Consider the following 17,751-nt stretch of genomic DNA (forward strand, 5'->3'; position numbering starts at 1 on the left):
TCAGTAGGGGAGTGTCAGAAAGCTTTTCTCTCCACATCCCAGATCTTAATGATTCATTCATCAATGAATTAATACAGTTGAGAAGCTATATCAATGTAATGAATGAAGAAGAGCTTTCTTTGCAGAGTAAGACCTTAGGAAATGTCAAAGAGTACATATCAATGTATTAAATTACTCTGTATAGTTTCATCTTCAAGACATATCTCACTCTGCACTAGAGAACTAACACAGGTTTAAAGCCATATGAGTACTTAATTTGGGAAATCTTTTCTTGCTACGTTACAGCTTTTTAATAATTAGAGAATTCATACAGGTGAGAAGCTATATGAATATAATGTATGTGTGAAAGCTTTTATTGCTAAGTCAAATGTTATTAAAATTATAGAACACCAGGTTAGAATCCATATGAATATACTACTATAGGATAGTTATCAACTTCAAGTCACAGCTCACTATGCATTAGAGAACTCACAATTTAAAGAAACCCTATGACAATTACCCAGGACCCACATTAGCTAGATGCACAAGTGGGCATACACATCTGCAGTTCATTTGTAGTGGCCTGAGTCCCTGGCACACCCAGTCTCTCTGTCTCTGCCTCTTTCTCCCTCTGTTACTCTTAAATAAATAAGTTATAAAAACAAAAAAATAAAAATAAAAAGCCTGTGCCACTATCCTCAGTTGTTATTCAATTTTAATGTATGTAATTGATATAAGAGGTGATGGATGTAAGAATACTATCTGATATATGATGATCAAAAATGTTTTAATGGACTTAGGAGATGGTTACTTGGGTAAAGTTCATACCATGCAAGCATGAGAGAGTGACTGAATCTCCTTAACCCATGTAAAAATGCTAGTTGTGGAGTTGGCAAAATTATTCAGTGATTAATGCATTTCCTGTAAAGCCCTGTGACCAATGTTTAATTCTCCTGTACCTACATTAAGACACAATGAGAGTGTCACATTCATGTTGTTTGTAGCAGGTAAAGGCCCAGGCATTCATTCTTTCTTCCTCTTCTTACAAATAAAAAAAGAAAATGTGTGTGTGTGTGTGTGTGTGTGTGTGTATAGGTAGATAGATAGATACATACATACATATATATGAGATATTTTGCAATATTGCTTGTGGTTGTCCATGTTTGTAATTCCAGAAAAAGGAAGAAAGTACACACACAATCCCAGATCTGAGTATTTCAATTGTCTAGCTGTACTGATGATCTCCGAGTTTAAGGCAAGACTTGGTATGGATATATCCAACCTCCCAATGTCTTAAACAAGAGATTTTGCTAATAATTTAAACATGTCTATAACAAACACTAACATTTAATGGCCGTTCTCTTAAACATAGAAGCAAAAGTTTCAAACACTCCTTGCAAATAGATACAAGAATACATCCAAAATATCACTTATGACAGCAGCATGGCTATATTCTACAATTATAGGTATGATTCATAAGGTGTGATAGTTTATTTTAGTGTATTTTATGACCTATTCAAGCTTGTGTGTGGTCCTCGTTGTTTCCTCTGGATCCTATTAATGTTCAGTCTCTCCAGGGTCTATTTCTGTTTTCTGTTTGGTGTGAATGACTGAATTCAGGTATTGTTTTAATATTTATGTATATTAGGGATTTATTAATGGCCATCTCTTCCTCATATGTGCCATTTTCTCCCTTTTCCACCTCCACATTTTTTTTTTCCTTTTTGGTTTTTGAGGTAGGATCTCACTCTAACCCAGGGTGACCTGGAATTCAGGAGTCTCAGGGTGGCCTTGAACTCATGGCAATGTCAATTCTCCTACCTCCACCTCCCAAGTGCTGGGATTAAAGTTGTGCACCACAATGCCTGGTCCACCTCCACATTTTTTTCTTCCATCTCGTTTATTTCTTACCTATGTCCTATGTCTTAGGCTCAACCTCCACTCTACAGAGTATACCAAATCTTGGGTTCTCATGCAAACAACAAGGTGAAAGTTTAAGGTTGACTGGAACTTAGCTTTGCTTCATTCTTTTATCACCTGAAAATGTTCTACCTAAATAGAAATTATGATGTCCTATGCCTAGAAAAGAAAAATCTCACAATGTATACTGGAAGTTGAACATTTTGGTTTTTCTCCTGCAGTGCAAGCATTAGAAAGGGCATACAAAGAGCCATATTCCAGTAAAAAAAAGATTAAAAAAAATGTTAGTGGTCTTTTTGTTAGGTTTCCTTTTGATTGATTGGTGTCTTATTCCTGTTTATATCCTATATGCATTTTTTTGATTTTTATTTAATATAAATAGCAAGATAATATAGTAAGTTACCCACATATCTGAAACCGTCTGAAAGGCTACTAGATCACTAATATGCTTCACAAGTTTTAGGTGATTTTTTCATGCAATTTTATAAATTTTACAAATTTATAAAAAATATATAAATTTTATTAATTTTATTCCTACAAGATATAAAATATTTAAAGGCAAATAAATCAATAAAAACAATCAGTATTTTCAATCAAAATTTAAATTTGTGGCTGCAGAAATTGTATGGTGGCTATGGCACTTGCCTGCAAAGCCTAAGGACACAGGTTTGATTCCACAGGGCCCACATAAGATAAATGAATAAATTGGTATATGCATCTGGAGTTTATATACAGTGGCTAGAGGCCCTGGCATACCCATTCTCTCTATCTGCCACTCTCTTTCAAATAAATACAACAAGTAAATTTAAATTTCTTGTGTTTAGATACAAGTTTGTTATGGCCATATTAGAAGTTAAGTTTTAGTTTTCAGAGAGAATTTCAGTATGCTAAAATGAGAGAGAAAATGACAAAATGTGCATATTGATAGTTAGAAGTTCAAATCAGATATGTTTTATTTTCACAATATTTTAAATAACATTTTTACTTACTTAGATGTGAGGATATACATAAGACAGAGGGGAGAGAGTAATAAAATGGGTGTGCTAGGGCCACTTGCCATATTAAACAAATTACAGATCCATACACAACCTTGTGTATCTAGGTTTATGTGGGTGTTGGGAAACTGAAACTGGCTGACAGGCTTTGGAAAAAATGGACATCTAATCATTGCACTTCTTGCCCAACCCCTCTTTACATCCTTACTTAAGATTAATTTTATTTCATTTATCTTCAAAAAATATGTTCTTTTATACAAGTGTATACTCATTCCTTTTAATGTAGACACAGATTCTATTAGAATATAAGTGAAAAAATCATGAATTAATTTCATGTTTTCTAAAATTCAAGTAAGGAAAAGACCCACCTAAAGTTATCTGAAGACTAAACCTTACATAAACTCTAGAAACAATAAGAAATAATGACATCTTTGAGTCAAAGATGAAGTGTCACATATTTGAAAACAATCACCTATTCTCAGCATTGTAGGCATGATATTTTGGGAAAAAAAAAATCTATTTTAGGTATTCATATTTACTCATACACAAACTTTTAAAAAAGTCCCTCAGTATCTATAAGCAATTAATGTTGCTAGAGGAGGTGTTCACATGGTTCCATCTTTACACTTAAGATTATGGGATGGGGCTCAAAACACATCCTCACTAATGAATCTATGAGAAGTTAATTGTTGCTAGGAGGCAAAGACATTTTATTCAGCAGTGCAACTGCTTGGTAAGTTGTCTATGCTCGTGTAGGTAATCGCTCAACCCTACTCCTATTAAGTAAATAACTCCAATTAAACTCACTGAATTATCAATAGACTTGAGCATTGTCATTTCTTTGGACTGTTATTGATGCCCACTCAGTGGTGAACAGATGTTTTCCATATATTCCCAGGAGACAGTCACATAACACCTCTGAAAATATAATTACATAATATAGCTACATTTTTATATTTTGTACTAAAAGGCTTTTTAACAGGACTGTGGATATTTTTTCCAGTTTATAAGCTAGAATAAAGTACTCTAGGTTTTTCTTCTCTTCCCTGCCTACTGGCCTCTGGATAACTTACATAATAAGCTATTTCTATAGCTCCTTCTTAGGTTTCTACAAAAAAGTAATTCCTACACTGAGGAAGGTAAGTAGAGGACCTTCATGAGTTTGAGGCCAGCATGAGATAGTGAGACCCTGTCAAAGACAAAAATGAAAAGTAGAAAAAAATCCACAAAACATAATTACTCTAAATGTAGATCCATGGAGGAGCAACAACATGTTAAGTTTTCTCTTTAAGAGGAAGGATTGGGGCTGGAGAGATGGCTTAGCGGTTAAGCGCTTGCCTGTGAAGCCTAAGGACCCTGGTTCGAGGCTCGGTTCCCCAGGTCCCACGTTAGCCAGATGCACAAGGGGCGCACGCGTCTGGAGTTCGTTTGCAGAGGCTGGAAGCCCTGGCGTGCCCATTCTCTCTCTCTCCCTCTACCTGTCTTTCTCTCTGTGTCTGTCACTCTCAAATAAATAAGTAAAAAATGAACAAAAATATATTTTAAAAAAAAAGAGGAAGGATTGCCTTTCATAGAAGTTATGAAGAATAATGGTTTGAGCAACTGTGTTTATGTAGGTTGACTTGTGACCTTTGAACTGAGAAGCTACTAAAATGGTTTCTCATTTATGTGATTAGCAGCTTTACATATATCCTCTACAATGCAGACCTTTGAATTTCTGTATCTTCAACAAAAACTATTCTTAAATGGTGTCTTTAAGCATTTTCATATTTTTAAATTAAATCTTAATTTTGTAAGGTTACACTCTTTTTTGCCTTGTCTTCTGCCCTCCTACTGAGAGCTCTCAGCAGTGGAGTTATTGGTATTCACTGTGGATATCCTGAATACCTCAATCACTCTGGGGTTGGACATGCCTATGGACATTCCTATACACTGTTGGGCTGTTAAAATATGTCCACCCCTGCAGCAATGTTCCTTGAGCTTTGACTGGCATTTCAGTATTCTGATTTACTGTTGAATCTTCTACAGCAGCTAGTCTTCTGCTTTGATTAGTTTTAAGTGATCACAGTGGTTGATACCATCTCCCTGGAGGATGTTCTCAGGCTAAAAATGAGAGCAGTACTTGTATCTGTGCTTCCTCTGCAATGTCACTTGGCCCAAACCAAATGCAGTAGAAGTGACACATATTGTGGTAGGTAGTCAGCTATCTTTTCTTATCATATGCAGGTGAGGCCTGGGGAGACTTGATCATCACTGTGGTACAGATGAGGCCTGGGGAGATACAATCATCATTATGTTTCACTTGAGACCTGGGGAGTCTTGATATAATTATGTTATATAATAGAGCTGAGGACATATGAACATCATTGTATTAAAGATGAGGCCTGGTAGACCTAATCATCATTGTCTTACATATGGGGCCTGGGAAGACATGATCATCACTGTGTTACAGATGAGGCCTGGGGAAACGTGATCATGGAAACGTGATCATGATTGTGTTACATTTTAGGCATGGAGAGACAGGATCATCATTATACTACAGATGAGGCCTGAGAAGATGAATTTATCACCACTGTTTTACAGATGTGCCCTGGGGTCATGATCATCATTGTGTTACACATGAGGTATGTGGAGACATGATCATCATTGTGTTATAGAGGAGACCTATGCAAATGACTTGATCATCATTGTGTTACAGATGAAACCTGGGGTTACATGATAATCACATATGAGACCTGGGAAGACAAATTCATCATCATTATGTCACAGATGAGAACTGCAGAGACATGATCATCAATGTGTTACAAATGTGGTCTGGGTAGACATGATCATCATTGTCTTACAGATGAGAAGTGTGGAGACATTATCATTGTGTTATATGTAAGGTGTGAGGTGACAATATCTTTATTTTGCTACCGGGGATGACTGGGTAGACTTGATCATCGTTGTGTTACAGATGAGGCTTGGGGAGACTTGATCATCATTGTGCTACAGAAGAGGCTTGCGGAGATTTGATCATCACTGTCCTACAGACTTGATCATCATTGTGCTACAGACGAGGCCTGTGGAGACATGATAATCATTGTGTTACAGTAAAAGGCCTGGGAAGATGTGATCATCATTGTGTTATATTTGGGCCCTGGAGAGACATGATCATCACTGTGTTACAGATGAGGTCTGAGGAAATGACTTGATTATCACTGTATTACAGATGACATGCTCATCATTATGTTGGATATGAGGCCTGGGGGAGTCATGATCATCTTTGTGTTACAGATGAGCACTGGGGATACATGATTATCATTTTGTTACAACTGAGGTATGGGGAAACAAGATCATCATTGTATTGCAGATTGAATCTCAGGAAACATGGTCATCATTGTGTTTCAGAGGCCTGTGGAGACATCTTCATCATTGAGCTATAAAGCCTAGGGAGATGTCTTGATCATCATTGTGTCACAGATGGGGCCTGCAGAGACCTGAGCATCATTGTGTTACAGAACATGGCCTGGGGATATCTGATCATCATTGTGTTACATTTGTGCTCTTGAGAGACATGATCATCTTTGTGTTACAGATGAGGCCTGGGGAGAAATTATTATAATTTTGTTACATCTGAGATATGGGGAGAAAAGATCATCATCTTATTGCAGATTAGTCCTTGGGAAACATGATCATCAATGTGTTACAGAGGAGGCCTGTGGACACATGTTCATCATTGTGCTATAGATAAGGATTGGCGAGATGACTTGATCATCATTGTGTTACACATAAGTCCTGGGGAGACATGATCATCACTGTGTTGGAGATGAGGCATGGGGAAACGTGCATTTTGGTGTTAACCATGAGTCCTGGGAGGCATGATCATCATTGTGTTGCCTATAATGCCTTGAGAGTCATGAGTTTCATTGTGTTACAAATGAGGCCTGGGGAGATATAATCATCATTGTGTTACAGATGTGGTTGGGGGAGTCATGATTATCAGTGTTTCAGATGAGACCTGATGAAACATGGTCAATATATTACAGATGAGGCCTGTGAACACATGATCAACATTTTGTAACAGATGATGCCTGGGGAGACATGATCGTCATTGTGCTGCAGATGAGGCCTTGGGAGACATAATCATTTTTGTGCTACAGATCAGGCCTGAGGAGACATGATCATCAGTGTATTACAGATGAGGCCTGTGAATATATGATGAACATTTTGTTACAGATGAGGCCCCTGAAGACATAATGATCAATGTCTTACACATGAGGCCTTGGGAGATATCATCATGGTTGTGCGACAGATCGGGCCTGAGGAGACATAATCATCATTGTGTTAAAGATGAGGCATGGAAAGACATGATTATCATTGTGTTATAGGTGAATCCTAGAGTGACATGATGATCATTTTGTTACAGATGATACATGGTGAGACATGATCATCATTGTGTTACAGATGTGGTCTGAGGAGTCATATCATCATTGTTCCACATGAGACCTAGTGAGACATGATCAATGTACTACAGATGATGCTTGTGAATGCATCATCAACATTGTGTTACAGATGATATCTAGGGAGACATAGTCATCACTGTGTTACAGATGAGGCATGCAGAGACACGATCATCACTGTTAAAGATGAGGCCTGCTGAGACATGATCATCATTGTATTTCAGATGAAGCCCTGGGAGACATGATCATCATTGTGTTACAGATAATAACTGTAAAGACATGATCATTTTGTTACAAATTATTCCTGGGGAGACATGGTAATCATTGTGATACAGATGATACTGGGGTATACAATATCCTTGTGATAAAGATGAGGCCTTAGGAGACATGATTATCATTTTATTACAGATGAGGACTGGGTAGACTTGATCATTCTTGTGTTATAGATAAGGCCTGAGGAGTCATGATTATCAATGTGCAACAGATGAGGTCTGGTGTGATTTGATCATCATTGTATTGCAGATGAGGTCTGGAGATCACATGATTTTTACTGTGCTTCAGATGAAGCCTGTGGAGTAATGATCATCATTTTGTTGTAGATGAGGACTTGAGAGAAATGATCATTATTGTGGTACAGATGAGGTCTGGGGAGACAACTTGATCCTTATTGTGTTACAGATGAAGTCTAGGGAAACATGATTATCATTATATTGGATATGAGGCCTGGGAGTCATGATCACCATTGTGTTACATATGATGCCTGGAGAGACATGGTTATCATTATGTTAAAACTGACCCTAGGGAGACTTGATCATCATTGTGTTAAAGATGAATCCTAGACGACATGACCATCATTTTGTTACAGATGATACCTGGGGAGACATGATCATCATTGTGTTGCAGATGTGGTCTAGGGAGTCATGATTATCATTGTTCCTGATGAGACCTAGTGAGACATAATCATCAGTGTATTGCAGATTATTCCTGTGGGTATGTGATCAACATTGTGTTATGGATGAGGCCTAGGGAGACATGATCATCATTGTGTTACAGCTGAGGTCTGGGGAGACAAGATCATTGTATTACAGACTAGGCATCAGAAGACATGATCATCATTGGTTTACAGATGAGGCTTGAGGAGACAGTCATCATTTTTTGACAGATAAACCTGGGGAGACTTGATCATCATTTCGTTAGAGCTGAGGCCTTGGGAGACATCATCATTGTATTGCAGATTAAACCTTGAGAGACAGGATCATCAATGTTCTACAGATGGGGCCTGGGTAGATGACATGATAATTATTGTATTACAGATGAAGCCTCGGGAGACATGGTCATCACTGTGTTACAGATGTGGCCTTTGGATAGATGAATTTTACTGCACTTCAGATGAGGCCTGAGGAAACATGATCATTATTGTGGTACAGTTAAGGCCTGCAGAGTAATGATCATCATTTTGTTATAGATTAGGCCTTGGGGGACATGATCTTCATTGTGCTACAGATGAGGCCTGAATAGACAACTTGATCATTTTATTGTTTAGGTTTTTGAGTTCTTTGTAGATTCTAGAGATTAGACCTCTGTCAGTTGCATAATCAGCAAATATTTTCACCCAGTTTGTGAGTAATCTATGGTTTTGTTTATTGTATGCTTGTCTGTAACGAAACTCTTCAGCTTCATGTGATCCCATTGGTTGAGTGGCTGTTTAAGATTTGTTCATGAAGTCTTTTTTCCATTCCTACATCATGGAAAGTTCTTCCTGTATTTTCTTCCAGTAGTACCCGAGTTTCTTGTCTTAAATTGAGGTGTTTTATCCATTTGGACTTGAGTGTAGTGCATGGCAAGATGTGTGGATCAAGTTTCAATTTCCTGCATATGGTTATCCAATATGTCCAGCCCTATTTGTTGAAGATGCTGAGTTTTCTCCAGCCTATATTGTTAGGGCCTTTGTCAAAGATTAAGTAGCTGTAGTTGCTTGATCCAAAGTGCGGGTCCTCAATTCTATTCCATTGGTCTATACTCCTGATTTTATGACAGTACCATGCTGTTTTATTACTATGGCTTTGTAATATAGCTTTAGATCAGGTGTGGTGATGTATCCAAAGGTATTTCTTTTGCTGAGGATATGCTTGGATGTCTGAGGCCTTCTGCCTTTCCATATGAAATTTGAGAACTTTTTTTTTCTATCTCTGTGAAGAACACTGTTAGGATTTTAATTGGAATTGCATTCAATCTGTATATTGCCTTTGGTAGGATTTCCATTTTCACAATGTTAATTCTTCATATCCAGGAGCATGGGAGGTCTTTCCATTTTTTTAAGTGCTCCTCAATTTCTTTTTTGAATTTTAAAAATGTTTTCCTTGTATAGATCTTTCACTTCCTTGGTTATCATTATTCCAAGGTATTTTCTTTCTTTCTGTTGCTATTGAAAATGAGATCATGTCCCTTATTTCTTTCTCTGTATCTTTGTCATTTACATATAGAAAGTCTACCGATTTCTGTACGTTGATTTTGTATCCTGCTACTTTGCTATAGGAGTTAATCCCCTTCAAGAGTTTTGGGATGGAGTATCTCAGGTTTCTTACATATACAATCATGTCATTAGTTAATAGAGCTAACAACTTCTTCCTTTCCAAATTGTATCCCTTTTATTTCTTTCTCCGGTCTTTTTTCTTGAGCTAGGACTTACAGTACTATATTGAAGAGCAGAGGTGAGAGTGGACAACCTTGTATTGTTCCTGATCTCAATGGGAATTCCTCTAGTCTCTCCATTAAGTCTTATTTGGGCCTTAAGATCTTTGTATATTGCCTTTATTATGTTAAGATATGAACCAATCATGCCAATTCTCTACAATGTTTTGATCATGAAATGATATTGTATTTTTTCAAAGGCCTTTTGGGCATCTATCGAGATGATCATGTGGATTTTGTGTTTACCCTTATTTATGTGATGTGTTACATTGACAGATTTCTGTATGTTGAACCACCCCCGTGTTCCTGGGATGAATCCTACTTGATCAAGGTGGATAATGCTTTTGATGTGTTGTTGGATTTGATTTGTGATGATTTTATTCAGTATCTTTGCATCTAAGTTCATCAGGGAAATAGGTCAGTAGTTTTCTTTTCTTGTTACATCTCTGCCTAGTTTTGGAATTAGGGGTGATTTGGATTAGGGGTAGCTTCATAGAATGAGTTGGGGAGGTTTCCCTGATCTCCAATTGTGTGGCACAGTTTGAGAAAGATTGATTTGAGTACTTCCATGAAGATTTGATAGAATTTAGCGAGATGCCATCTGGTCGTGGATTCTTCTTTTGGGGGATTTTTTTTTTTTCTTACTTTTTCAATCTCAATGTGTGTGATAGGTTTGCTTAGAAGATTAATCTGCTCTGAGTTTAGGTTTGATAGATGGTATGTGTCCAGGAATTTATCCATCTCCTCCACATTATCCAGTTTTGTGGAGTAGAGATTTTCAAAACTTGGTGATTTCTCCCAATTTCAGTTATGTCTTGTGATATCTCCTTTTTCATTTCAAATTTTGTTAATTTGAAACGACTACTTTTTTTTTCTTGATCAAACTGGCCAATGGCTTGTCAATCTTGTTTAATTTTTCAAAGCAACAGCTATTGGGTTTGCCAATTTTTAAAATTCTTTTCTTAGTTTTCAATTCATTAATTTCTCTACTGATCTTTTTTTAAAAATTTTGTTATTTATTTTTATTTATTTATTTGAAAGTGACAGAGAGAAAGAGGCACATAGAGAGGGAATGGGCGCACCAGGGCTTCCAGCCACTGCAAACGAACTCCAGACGCGTGTGCCCCCTTGTGTGTCTGGCTAACGTGTGTCCTGGGGACTCGAGCCTCGAACCAGGGTCCTTAGGCTTCACAGGCAAACGCTTAACCACCGAGCCATCTCTTCACCCCTCTCTACTGATCTTAATTATGTCTTTCCTTCTGGAGCTTTTTGGGTTGTATTTTTCTTGCTTATATAGTGCCTTTGGGTGGATGGTTAGGTTATTGATTTGGGATCACTCTGTCTTTGTTATCAAAGCATTTAGTGCTATGAATTTTCCCCTGAGGGCTGCCTTCATTGTGTTCCATAAGTTTTTGTATAATGTGTTATCACCATCATTCATTTCTCAAAATTTCACAATTTCATTTTTTATTTCATCCACTATCCATTTATTGTCTAAAAGTTTGCTGTTCAGTTTCTAGGCACTGATGAGATTCTTGGTAAGTCTTTTGTTGTTAATTTCTAGCATTATAGCATTGTGATCTGATATCATGCAGGGAATTATGTCAATCTTCCTAAATATATGGAGGTTGGCTTTGTGACCCAGAATATAATCTATTTTAAAGAATGTCTCATGGCCTGCTGAGGAGATATATAGTCTGTGGATTTGGGATGGATTGTTCTGTAGACGTCCATCAGGTCTAAGTGATCTATGGTTTGTTGAGCTCTCTTACTTTCTTATTGAGTCTGTTTGGATGATCTGTCTATTACTGATAATGGTGTATTCAAGTCTCCAACTATGATGGTGTTGGTGGTTATTTCTGTTTTATTGTCAAGTAGGTTTTGCTTTATGAACTGAGGTGCCCTTGTGTTTTTGGTGCATAAAGATTTATGATTATTGTATCCTCTTGATGGATTGTTCCCTTGATAAGTAGGAAGTGGCCTTCCTTGTCATTTTTGATTATTTTTGGTTTGAAGTATATTTTATCTGATATTTATATAGCTACACCTGCTTGTTTCTTATTCCTGTTTGCTTAGAATATTGTTTTCCACCCTTTAACCCTGAGCAGGTGTCTGTCTTTAGTGGTGAGAATGGGTTTCTTGAATACAACAGATTGAGGGATCTAATTTTCTGATCTATCCTGTTAGGTTGTGTCTCTTGATGGGTGAATTAAGGCCATTAATATATAGGGTAATGACTGTGACATTGGATTTGATCCTTGCCATATTGTTTTGGTGTATGTGCTTTGGTGTTTTCATGGACTTTGAGTTTTGTTTTTTTTTTTTTTTTTGTGCCTTCTCTGATTTTGGTTACTGTGATCTGCTTCTTGTAGGCATTTGTGTTTATTTGATTCTTCTGTGTGGAGAAGTTCCTGAAATACTCTCTGTGGGTTTGATTTTGTGTTCATATAATTGTAAAGCTGAGTTCTGTCATGGAAAGTTTTTCTTTCACCATCTATTATGAGACATTCTTTTTCTGAGAAGGATAGTTTGGGTTGGAAGCCATAGGCTCTTAGACTTTGCTGTGTTTCATTCCAGACCCTTCTGGCTTTCAGGGTTTCCATTGAGAAGTCTGAAGTAATTCTTATGGGGTTACCTTTAAAAGTGATATCCTGTTTTTCCCTAGCTGCTTTTAGGATGTTCTCTTTGGTGTCAATGTTTAGAGTCTTAATGACAATATGTTTTGGAGAGTTTCTCCTTTGGTTCAGTCTGTTTGGAGTTCTGTTAGCTTCTTGTATCTTGATGGGCCTTTCTTTTGAGAGAGTGGGAAAGTTTTCTTTGATTATTTTGTTAAGTATGTTCTCCATACCTTTGTTTTGAAGTTCTTCTCCTTCTGGTATTCCAGTTATCTGTATATTAGGATGTTTATGTGTATCCCACAATTCCCTCTTGTTCTGTTCACAGAACTTTTTGAACTTATTGAAACTTTTGAACTGTTGTACTGTTTCTTCATCTTGTCTTCCAGCTTGGAGTTTCTATCCTCTACATGGCTGACTCTATTCTTGAGAGCTTCTAGAGAGTTTTGGACCTTTTAAATTAGGTTTGCATTTTCTACTACTTTTCTATGTATTGTTTCCATGTATTGTCTCCCTTTTCACATCATTTTCTGATTTTCTTGATGCTTCTTGGAATTCATCCTTGCATTTCTTTATATCTTCATTTAGCATTGCCAGCTGATTTTTGAGGTCCTCTTTTGGTTTTACTGTCCATCATATCTCTTAACTATGTAGTCTAACTATGTAGTGTAGTCTAGTGATGGCAGCATCCATGCCATTATCGGTCCTTTGTTGCTTTTCTGCAAGTTCTACCAGTAAGCTGGCCAGGGTTACATTGCTCATAGCTTTATTTTGGTGTTCTCTACCTAAGGTTTCTTCTGTTTTGAGTAGAGATGTTCATTGTAGGGCTGGTGATTTAACTGGATTTACTTGCATTTGATTTTTTATGTCATTTCTTTCGTGCTGTGGTCTGCCCATCACAGTGTATGGGCAGGGAAAGTTGAACTGTGGTTTAGATGGGCGGGTGAAGTGGTGCTTCTTGGGGGAGTTGGTCTGGGCTAGCTGGCAGGCAAGAAGATGGGCTGAGTGCCCTTGAGCTAACATGTGGGTGGGTGTATCAGCCTGAGCTCAAGTACAGTTGGAAGCTGTAGCTGCCTGAGGCCAGATAACAAAGTAGTCTGAGCTCTCACTTGGCACAATGACAAAGCAGCATGAGCTCCTGCATGGCAGGGGTGCCAAACTTTCCTGAGTGGTCAGAGGGAAGCTGAAGCACCAAAGCATCCTAAACTTGCATGGGGCGGAACACTGGGACACAGAAGAAGTCTGAGCTCACCTGAAACAAGACATTGGCAGTAAGCTAGTACAGCAGACAAGCAGGGGCTTGCACCTGAGGTGGTGCAGGCAGACCAGCAGACTGAGCCTGAGCTCACATGGGCAGGCAGAATGGGCTGGAGCAGTAAGTGGTCAAATGGATAGAGCAGGCTAAGCTTGCACAAGCAGGGATCAGCTGCATGTGTGTGGCTGGCAAATGGACCAATGGAGCCTGAGCTCCAGCAGGCTAGTGGGCAGAGCCTGCTCAAGATCACATGTGGGCAGGTGTAGCAGGGAAATCGCCCTGTGCAGTGAGGCAAGTGAAAATATGTTAGCCTGGGTCCCCTTTCCTACCTTAAATGCAGGGGTATCCTGAAGGTGGGATTGTGGTTATGGTGGCTGCTTGGGGGGGGGACTGTGGGACTCGTGGGCTACCTGCAGCGAGGGAATCAGTGATTCCCTTTTGTCACTTCTGTGCTGTCCCACTGGCAATCTATTAGAGATTGCTCTTCCCTAAAAGACTCTGTGAACCCTTAATTCCTTGCATTTCTTTCCCAGAGATGTGCAGCGAAGTTAGGAGGTTGCCATCTTGGCCCGAAGTCAGATCAACTCTCTTGGATCCCACATTGCAACTTGGTTTCCTTGTCTCACTCATCTCATTCTCCATAATGTCCCCTAGGATCCTCTGTACTGTCTTTGTGATATGTGATAGTATTGTGCTCCACATACAGAGCATGGTTCCTTAATTCATCCAAGGATAAACACTTCTGACATGTTGATTCTGTGCCATGTTCATTGGAAACAGTTCTAAAATAAACACAAGCGTGTACATATTTCTGTGATATAATTACATTTTTCATATTTGGTGGAATCTCCTTAGTGTGTTCATAATGTCTCTACTTATGTATATTTCATGAAAACTGTGCCAGTGTTTCCTTTGTTTCATATCTCAACAAACAGTGCTAATTATATTTAGTTCTCTCTTTCTTTGCTTATGGGTATACATATTTGTCCTTCCAGTTTGCTGGAGGGCTTGAAAGAATTAAAACGGTTAAAAACTTCCATATTATCCAAAGTGATTCACAGATTCAACCTAGTATTGAACAAAATTCCACTCTTCACAGACATTGAAAGAAAGTAGTTGTATGCTGGGCTTGTGAATGCAAGGTTATAATCCTTGCTATCCATGCAGGTAAGACAAAAGAATGTTAAGTGCAACAATTGTCTGGAGTACCAAGTGAATTCTAGGCTAGCCTGGACAACTTAGCAAGGCCTTGTCTCAATATAAAAAGTAAAAAGAGTGCTAGGGATATACCTCAATGTGGAGCCCATGCTAGCCTGTGCAAGGTCCGTGGATCAACTATGTTCAAGCCCCCATAATGGAGTGGAGGGTGCAAAATGAAAAAAAATGCTAAAATTCAATTGGAACTACAAAAAACCTTGGTTAGCTAATGTTTGGGTGGGGACACAGTAACTATATACATTATACTACTTGGTTCCTAAGCAGAGTACAACATCATAATAAACAAAACATCAGAATGTTAGAATAAAATCACAAACACTCATGCACACACATGTACATGCACACATAGAACAACATATAAAATGTACAAATAAACATACATGCTTCGTGGGAGGACTAATTTTCAGCAAAGGAGCCATAAATACACAATTTGAAAATGAAGGCCTCTTCAGTAACTGGAATTGAAAAAAAAAATAGATTGTAACCTGAAAAATAACTTAATTAAACCTTTATAGTATGAATACAGAACCAGCCTGAAGTTGATAAAAAATATGAAACCTAACACTAGGAAGCTACAAGAAGAAACAAATAAGAAAGTGAATCTTAGTAGCATTAATTTAGGCAAGGACTTTGTTTTCCCTTTTAGAGAAGAACCCAAAAGGAAAGAGGACATGTAGATGGTCCTAGTGTGCTCAGTCCACATCAGCAAATTTTCTGGGTTATTCCATTATTTTTATGTGTATAAAGGAACACTGAGTTGAAAATATTTGAGGTCTGTTTAAATAATTATCTTTGTATTATTTTATTTAGTTATTAAATATTTTTAGATTAGCATACAAAGTAATGGGCTTAATCATGACACTTTCACATAAGTATGTCATTATACTTTGTTCTCATTGGTTTCCCCATCATTTGACATCCCTTGGCTCATTCCCCCACCAGCTTGTTTCTTTTCTTCTCCCAGCTATTCCCCCTTAAACTTTATGACATGGATTCCATTACTATCTCTCTTTCCCACCTCCTATAATATGACCCCTTCCTGCCACAATTCTCTTTCTAGTTTCAGCACACACAGACAGACAGACAGACACACACACACACACACGCACACACACACACACACACCCCTTTAAATCTAGCTTCTACATATTAGAGAAAACATGCAGCCTATGTCTGTCTAAGAGTGGTTTATTTCTCTTAGAAAATGATTTTCAGTTACACCCATTTGCCTAAGAATGTCATTATTTCAATATTCTTTACTGCTGCACATAAGACACCAGAGTAGAAAAGGACTAGAAAGGAATAAGGAGAGGTTAAGCAAAAATACGTACAGTATGAAGAGCACATGTGCTTCTTGGTGCACAACCGTGCCCCTGAATGTCCCTTCTGTCGTCGCCTATAGATATTTTCTAGATATCTTCTCTCTCGTCTTTGTCTGTCTCTGTCTGTCTGTCTCTCTCTCTCTGTGTAGATATGTTTTCCCTCAGCATTTTGTGATTTTGTATCATGTGTACCCTGGCATTCTTACACAGGCTTCAGATGCTTATTGGAAAAGGTAAAAGTGAACTTCATGTTAAAAAAAGCACACAGTTGGACTAAAAGGATAGATTAAAAAGTATTAACTCCACATTTAATTCAATATTTAAATCTGCACTTTTTATCAGTTCATGGTCTGAGTTCAAGACCAGGATTTAATTTTGATTAGAATCTTCAAGGTGTAGTAAAAAAAAAAAAAAAAAAAAAAAGATAAATGGTTTGTTTAAAAGAAGTCATGATATGCAGAGACATTTCTCCTACCCATTACTGTGGGCTTACTCCACAATGCATGACCCATACCTCAACAAGGAGGTGCCAGGGGGAGGGGGTGGTACATGGATGAGCCTAACAATGGTACCAACTTGACTGTATTCACTGAGTACAAAACTAATTAGTAAAAACATAATAAATTTTTAAAAAGTGTGAAGAGGGCTGGAGAGATGGCTTAGTGGTTAAGCACTTGCCTGTGAAGCCTAAGGACCCCTGTTCAAGGCTCAATTCCCCAGTACCCACGTTAGCCAGATGCACAAGGGGATGCACAAATCTGGAGTTAATTTTCAGTGGCTGGTGGTATGCCCATTCTCTCTTCTGCCTCTTTCTCTCTCTGTCTGTCATTCTCAAATACATAAATTATACATATAATTTATTTTTATTTATTTATTTGAGAGAGAGAGATGGGCACACCAGGACCTCCAGCCACTGCAAACAAACTCCAGATGCATACACCCCTTGTATATCTGGCTTACATGGGTTCTGGAAATTGAACCTGGGTCCTTTGGCTTTGCAGGCAAATGCCGTAACCACTAAGATATCCCCCCAGGCCCATTGACAATTTTAAGTAAACAGTGGGATCATTTAGTGTTCACAGTTTAGTATCCCGCTTATTTCATTACCTGTATTCCTGGAGAGCTTTATTTCAACCAAGTAGAGGGTTTGTCAATGTCAGCTTCACTGCCTGGCAAATGTTCATGTTATTCCTATGCAGTAGACCTATGCTTCACATATTCTAAACATGTAGTACTGTCATGAAAATAGTTAATTTCAAAATGTTAGCTATGTCATAATGTTTTCATTTTAATGAAGGCATTAATCTAGATGCC

General features: G+C 38.0%; 1 protein-coding gene across 1 annotated transcript in view; it reads left to right on the forward strand.

Annotated features, from left to right (window-relative positions):
* The window catches only part of LOC101595523 (zinc finger protein 345-like), a 56,314-nt gene that overhangs the window by 17,111 nt on the left and 21,452 nt on the right, over nucleotides 1–17,751 (forward strand). The gene's annotated exons all lie outside the window — the stretch shown is intronic.

Source organism: Jaculus jaculus, unplaced genomic scaffold, assembly GCF_020740685.1.
Source record: "Jaculus jaculus isolate mJacJac1 unplaced genomic scaffold, mJacJac1.mat.Y.cur u25, whole genome shotgun sequence".
In the NCBI taxonomy this organism is placed as follows: Eukaryota; Metazoa; Chordata; class Mammalia; order Rodentia; family Dipodidae; genus Jaculus; species Jaculus jaculus.